This window comes from Macrotis lagotis, chromosome 2, assembly GCF_037893015.1.
Source record: "Macrotis lagotis isolate mMagLag1 chromosome 2, bilby.v1.9.chrom.fasta, whole genome shotgun sequence".
Taxonomy (NCBI): domain Eukaryota; kingdom Metazoa; phylum Chordata; class Mammalia; order Peramelemorphia; family Peramelidae; genus Macrotis; species Macrotis lagotis.
Window position 1 is genome coordinate 259,997,814 of NC_133659.1, and position 6,865 is coordinate 260,004,678.

Below are 6,865 nucleotides of genomic sequence, written 5' to 3' on the forward strand. Positions count from 1 at the left end.
GGAAAGAAAAGAGAAGTATACCAAGGGTAACAATAAAAAAAAAAGAAAAAGAAAAAGAAAGAAGGGTGCCTAGTAGATCTCCAACTAGACAGTAAAATAGTATACCATTAAAAAGATTTTGTTATTGGTTAAAAAAGAATAAGGTTGATTGGTGAGTACTCAAATTAGGCACAGATTAGAAACCTAATTACAGAAGAAAATGAATAGACTAGCATGGTGCTGAGTAAACCCACTTCAATTACTAGGATAAGGACTTAATATTCATCAAAACAAAAAGTTGAGAAAGCTGGAAGGCAATTTGGCAGAAATTAGGCAAAGGCCAGCATTTCACATCATATGCTAGAATAAACTCCAAATATATGATAGAGACATAAAAGGTGACATCATAAGCAAATTAGAGGAAACTTTCAAATCTGTGAATAGGGTTTAAACAAGGGATAGAAAGGATCATAGAAGGTAAGACAGACAATTTTTAAATACAGAAAAATTAAAAGTTTTGCACAAACAAATTTAATACAGTTAAAAGTATAAGGGAAAACAGGTAAGGGGAGGGAATGTTTGTAGCAAGCTTGTCTAATAAAGATTTTTTTATACAAGATATATAAGGAATTACATCAGATTTGTTAGAACAAGATCCATTGCCCAATGAATAAGTGTTCAAGACATGAACAGTGAGTTTTAAAAGAATTTACTGAAGTATGGAACTATCACATCCATAACACACGGCAATTACTTGGGCATAAGAGTTGAAGGACATAATAAATGATGAGGTTTTAAGCCTGAAATAGAAAAAAGAAAAATGATTCCATCAATAAATTGAGAAATCAGTAAGAAGAAAAGATTTTGAGGAAAGATAAAGTATGTTTCAACAAATTTAAAGAAAATTCATTCCAGGGGTGGCAGTAGATAGAGCACTGGTCCTGGAGTCAGGAGGACCTGAGTTCAAATGTAGCCTCAAACACTTAATAATTGCCTATATGACCTTGGGCAAGTCACTTAACCCCATTGCCTTAAATAAATATAAATTTTTTTTAAAAGAACAAATAGGACTGAGTCCCGTGTGTGTCCTGAAGTGTGTCTCTGTGTACATCTACTTCTGCCTCTAATTTTTTTCAATAAGCACTTTTTTTTACTTTCAAGTATTTTTAATAGGATGTTGAATTTGTCAAAGAAAATTTTTTGCATGCAATAAAATCAGATGATTTTTCTTACTTGTGTTATGGATATAATTATATTTATACTTTCCCTCATGTTAAATCATCCCTGCTTTCTTGGTACAATGTATAATTTTTGTGATTGATTACTGTATTCTCCTAGCTAATATTTTATTTAGGATTTTTGCATCCATTTTCATTAATGGAATTGGTCTACAATTTTCTTTCTCTGTTTTTGTTCTTCCTGGCTTAATATCATAATTGTTTCATAAAAAGATTTTGACAGATCCATTTCTTTGCCTATTATTTATTTAATATTGGAATTAATTGATCTTTAAATATTTGTAAATCCATCTGGTCCTGAAGCTTTTTATGTAATAAAACCATTTATGATCTGTCCAATTTCTTTTGAAATTCAAAAAGCTTTATCTAAATATTGTTTCCTCTAGCAGTTTATATTTTTGCAAAAATTCTTCCATCTGACTTAAGGGTACCCAATTTTAATTACCTAGCTGTGTGGCCTTGGGCAAGCCACTTAACCCCATTGCCTTGCAAAAATCTAAAAAAAAAAGGGCACCCAATTTTCTGTTGCCACTCTTATTTGCAAATGATTCTGCTCTTTAGAGTCTTCCTGCCCCCTTGTAACTCTTTGCCCAACTTGAAGTGTGTCTTCAAAGTGGTTATGGGCAATAGAGCTACCAAAAATCATCCAAATCTGCACCCAATATGAACAAAGGGTAAAATAAAAATTGAAAGAATCCACCAATCACCTCCTGAAAGAGAGATCCCAAAATCAAAGCTCCAAGGAATATTATAGTCAAATTCCAGAGCTCCTGGTCAAGAAGAAAATAGTGTACACAGTTAGAAAGAAACAGTTCAAAGATCGTGGTGCCACAGTCAGGAAAACACAAGATTTTGCAGCTTCTACATTAAAGGATCAGAGGACTTGAAATATGATATTTGTATAACCATATCGGGGAATGCTGAAATATTGTAGCCATGAAAGCCAGGGCTCAACAGTTTGGAGATTGACCAACAACCCTGCAAATATCATCATGAAAATGAATGAGATGGTCATTAAGATACTGGCCACAGACACTACACTCTGACCTGCAGCGATAGCCAGAGCCATAGAACTGGCAGTATAGTCGACCATCATCAAGGTGAACATCATGATGAAGAAGGCCCCTGCCGTCGGTTTCAGTCCTAACATAAAATAAATTATGCAAGTGAATATGATGCTGGGCAATACTCTCATGGGTAGCAAATCAGATAACACTTTCGCAAAAAATCATGTCTAAATAGCTTTTTTTCCACAACCAAAAGCTCCACTGAAGAGATGCTGGTGAAACACTGGTTGTTGGTCAGGAAAAATAGCACCCTGGCTCTGTTCTGAATTCCAGTAGGATCATTTTTTTTTAGCCCATAGAAAATGGCACCGACGACCAATCCAAGGAAAGTTGTGATGATTACCTTGCAAGATACACCTTACAAGGTACAGGTACTTCACTCCTAGGTGTGAAGCACTCAATAAGCATTTTTATTAAGCACTCACCATGTATAAGGTATTGTGCTAGGAAAAAAGTTTCTATATTAGGAATGGGCCTGAGACCAACACTCTGTTAGTTCAGTTTCAGTTGAGGACAATATGAGACTCAGAAGTCACTGAATGATCAACAAAGATAAGTTTACTTAGCTCTAACATAACAAGGATATTTAACAAGGATACAAATAATGCTTTGCTTTTATAACTGTGGTTTCCTTCATCACCAGATGGGAACTCATCTTATCAGGAGGGCGGGGTATAATAATTTAATGGTTTTCAGATAACTGTTAAGTTAGAGAGGTCTTGATTTCTCCAGGTAGGATTTTGTTTTTATTCCCTTAGGTAATCAGGGAGCAACTTCAAAGGAGGGAAAAGTCAATCAGGTCTGTTGTCTTTTGGAGGAAATTATTCCTCATTAGGCAGATAGAATGGCAACTCTGGTAGATATTGGTCCTATCAGATTTTCCACCCCTTATGACAAGGTCTTAAGGGTCTCATCTAGGAGAAGAGATATGAAATGCTAGACCAACTGTCCTTTGTGCCTGCAAAATTCCCAAGTACAGGTATAAACAAGATTAAAATATAATAAAGAAAAGCTTATCAAAATAAATAAAAATGCAATACAACATAAGTCATAGTTTTTCAAGTCAGTATGCAACCCATTTCTGTTTGAATTGACACCATTGTCCAAATGACCTTCCACCATTTAAACATTTTCAGGACTTTTACTAGACAATTGTCCTGTCATGGACAGTACTAAGATAAAAAGAAAAAAAAATTGGATGGGATGTGATGGAAAATTCCATCTGTATCCAGAGAAAGAACTATAGAATCTGAATGCAAATCGAAGCATTCTATTTTCACCATTTTTGTGTTTTCTGTTTTTACTCATGGTTTCCCCTTTTTTTTATGATTCTTCATTCCAACATGATTAATACAGAAATGTTTAACAGGATTGTGCATGTAGAACTGATGCTGATCGAGATGAGCAGAACCAGAAAAATATTGTGCACCCTAACAGCAACATGGGGGTGATGATCAACCTTGATGGACTTGCTCATTCTATCAATGCAACAATCAGGGACAATTTGAGGAGAATGGAGAATGCCATGCTATGGAGAATGCCATCTGTAACCAGAGAAGGAACTGTGGAGTTTGAATAAAAACCAAGGACCATTACCTTTATTTTAGAAAAAAAAACAACCTGATATCTTATTGTCTGATCTTGCTATCTCTTATACTTTATGTTTCTTCCTTAAGGATATGATTTCTCTCTCATTACAGTCAATCTGGATCAGTGTATACTGTGGAAACAATGTAAAGACTGGTAAATTTCCTTCTGTGGGGAGTGGGGGGAGGGAAGTAAGATTAGGGGAAAAATTGTAAAACTCAAAATAAATAAAAATCTTTATCAAAAAATGATTGTGCATGTATAACCTATATCATATTGCTTGCTGTCTCAGGAGGGGGGAGGCAAGGAAGAGAGGAAGAAAAATTAGGAACTCAAAATTTTCCAAAAATAAATGTTGGAAAGCTATCTTTCCAGGTAATTAGAAAAAAAGAAAATACAATTAAGATAAAAAGAAAAGAAAAACCTATGCCCCTTCCCCTTGCAAGAGTCACTCTAAAGAAGAAAGATGAAAAAAAAATGTAGAGAGGACAAAAGTTAGAAATCCTAGGCTTTTCTCCCCTATTTGGAAGAACCAAATCTCATATCTCCACAATCTAATGATTAGATAAAGTTAACATGAAGTAAGCAACACCATATCTGTGCAGATCAAAATAAATATTCTAATGCAAGGTAGTACCTTTAGACCTATGAGCTACTGAATTGGAACAATACAAGTTAATATCAGGGACACAGAACAGATCTCCAGTATAGGGACAGAGATTCTTCTTCTGATGTAAGGTGTTGACAATGGTCATGAAAAGATGCAGTTTCATATTATCAGGGGAAAATCTCTTCTCCTAAAATGGGAGAATGGCATTTTACCAGTTGGTGACAAGTTGAGGAATACTTGGATTAGATGGGTGTTCCAATTGTCATAAATAGTCTTGTTGGACAAGGAGTTGACCTTATCCTTAGTTAGATGAACATATATAGTCCTAGGGCTAGTGCAACATGACAATATCACCTCAATGTCCATATTGGAGATAGATTCACTCCCTTATCTTTACTATTCATGTAATGTATTAAACCTGGCTATTTAGCATATGATATTTCTGATGGGTGCTGCCATTATCCCATAAACAACTGTATGCAATGGGAGGCCTTGGCAAAATTCCTCCATTGGTCCTGACCCCCAAAGGGTATATATCCTTTTATTTTCCATACTTACAATATTTTCCAGGCCCCAGACCATGGCCCAGGCTTCTCATAGAGTATGGCAGAGTGGCCCTGCCCTACCCAAAAATCTAATAAATCTAATCCATTTTCTTTTGTAACTTCACTTCATAATTCATCTTTATAGGTCCAAATACAAATAATTCTCATCTTAGCCACCAAGAAAGAGACAAAAGACAGCCCTTGTCTGAAAATTCTAAAAACTTAGGCAACCCCAAAACAGTAAACCTTAAGGTAGTTCCCCAAACCTACAGTACACAGCTAGGGTAAACTTTTCAGCACTGACTCCATTAGAATTCTCCATCCATTGCTCCAGTGGTTTATTGATTTCTGTTTGACTTCTTACCTACTCATATCCTTGATGGTAAAGACTTCACTCTTTCCCTTGGATGAGGGGATCCCCCTCTCCCAGGAACTGTAAATAAGATAATTCTGAGACATTTTTTTTAACCACAAGTGGGAGTTGCCAAGCCTTTCCTCATCTCTATTCTCATTCTCCTGTCTAATGGTTATACTCTCAGCAGAATGAAGTAGAATTGGGACCGCTGAGTTGGAGACTGATGGTAGGTTCCTGATTGGACCTGGTAGTCCCCATCCCCATTAGGAAGGTCCCTTCACTATCATGGCCACCAGCTGCAGTAGCTTCCCCTCAGCTTTCATTACATTGTCCCTTTCTTTAGACAATAAATGTGCTGAGCTAGTTCACTCTAATCATTTTGTGTTGATAGTCCAGTTTCTGAAGATCAAAAGCAACTGGGTAATGCTGGGCAAGGCACATTTTTAACCTCCTGGACAACCTTTTCCAGACCTCACTGGGGTAATTACTTTGTCTGAGTGAGAGCCTGCTTCTTGTCCTTTTGAGAAGATTCTTCATACACAACCCTCGCCCCAACTAATGGATGCTATGAAGTAATGTCAGTTCAACAACCCCTCCCCTCTATATTTGCCTTGCCTTTCCCTGACCTTAACTCAGTTTATGTGAGCAATGAGACCATCTCATCTCAATTTCCAACTATAAGGGTCTAAGGCCAATACTCTATTAATTCAGTTTCAACTGAGGACAAAATGAGACATGCAGGAATCCTTGAATGGTTAACAAAGGGACTTTTATTTAACCTTAACTTAGCAAGGTTACAGCTTGAATTAGCTTCTATAGATATGGCATCCCTCATATCTATATGAAAACCCCTTTTGATCATCTAGGTCATATTCAAACATCTATCAAGTTAAAGGAATTTCGATTCCTTATAAATGGGACCTCTTTTTGCCCTTAGATGTCCAGGGAGCTACTTCAAGGGCAGCTAGATGGCACAGTGATAGAACACTGGCCTTGTAGTCAGGAGGACAGGGGTTCGAATCCAGCCTCAGATACTTACTAGCTGTGTGATCTTGGGCAAGTCATTTAACCTTGATTGCCTCACATTCAAGCCCATCTCCAATCATCCTGATTTTCATATCTAACCACATGACCCAGATGACTCCGGAGGAGAAAGTGAGGCTGGTGACACTTCATGTGCTTTCAATGGCATTACCTCCCTGATGTCATGGTCTTCTTTGAGATTGAAGGACAAAAGTTATTATTATGAGGGAGATAGAGGCCAATCAGATCACCGCTTTTTAGAGAAAGCACTTGATCCTATCATACCCTGCCCTTAAGCAGATAGTTTTTTATTTATTATTTTATTTTCTCCCAATTATATGCAAAGAGGATTTTAACTTTTCAAATTTTAAATTCCAGATCTTTCCCTTTCTCTCTTCTCCCCCTCATTGAGAAAGCAAGCAATTTGACATAGATTATACTTACGGAGTCATGTAAAACAC

General features: G+C 36.6%; 1 pseudogene; it reads right to left on the reverse strand.

Annotated features, from left to right (window-relative positions):
• Nucleotides 1-306: 306 nt before the first annotated feature.
• On the reverse strand, nucleotides 307-5,063 carry LOC141512196 (broad substrate specificity ATP-binding cassette transporter ABCG2 pseudogene; annotated as a pseudogene).
• Between the last annotated feature and the right edge of the window lie 1,802 nt (nucleotides 5,064-6,865).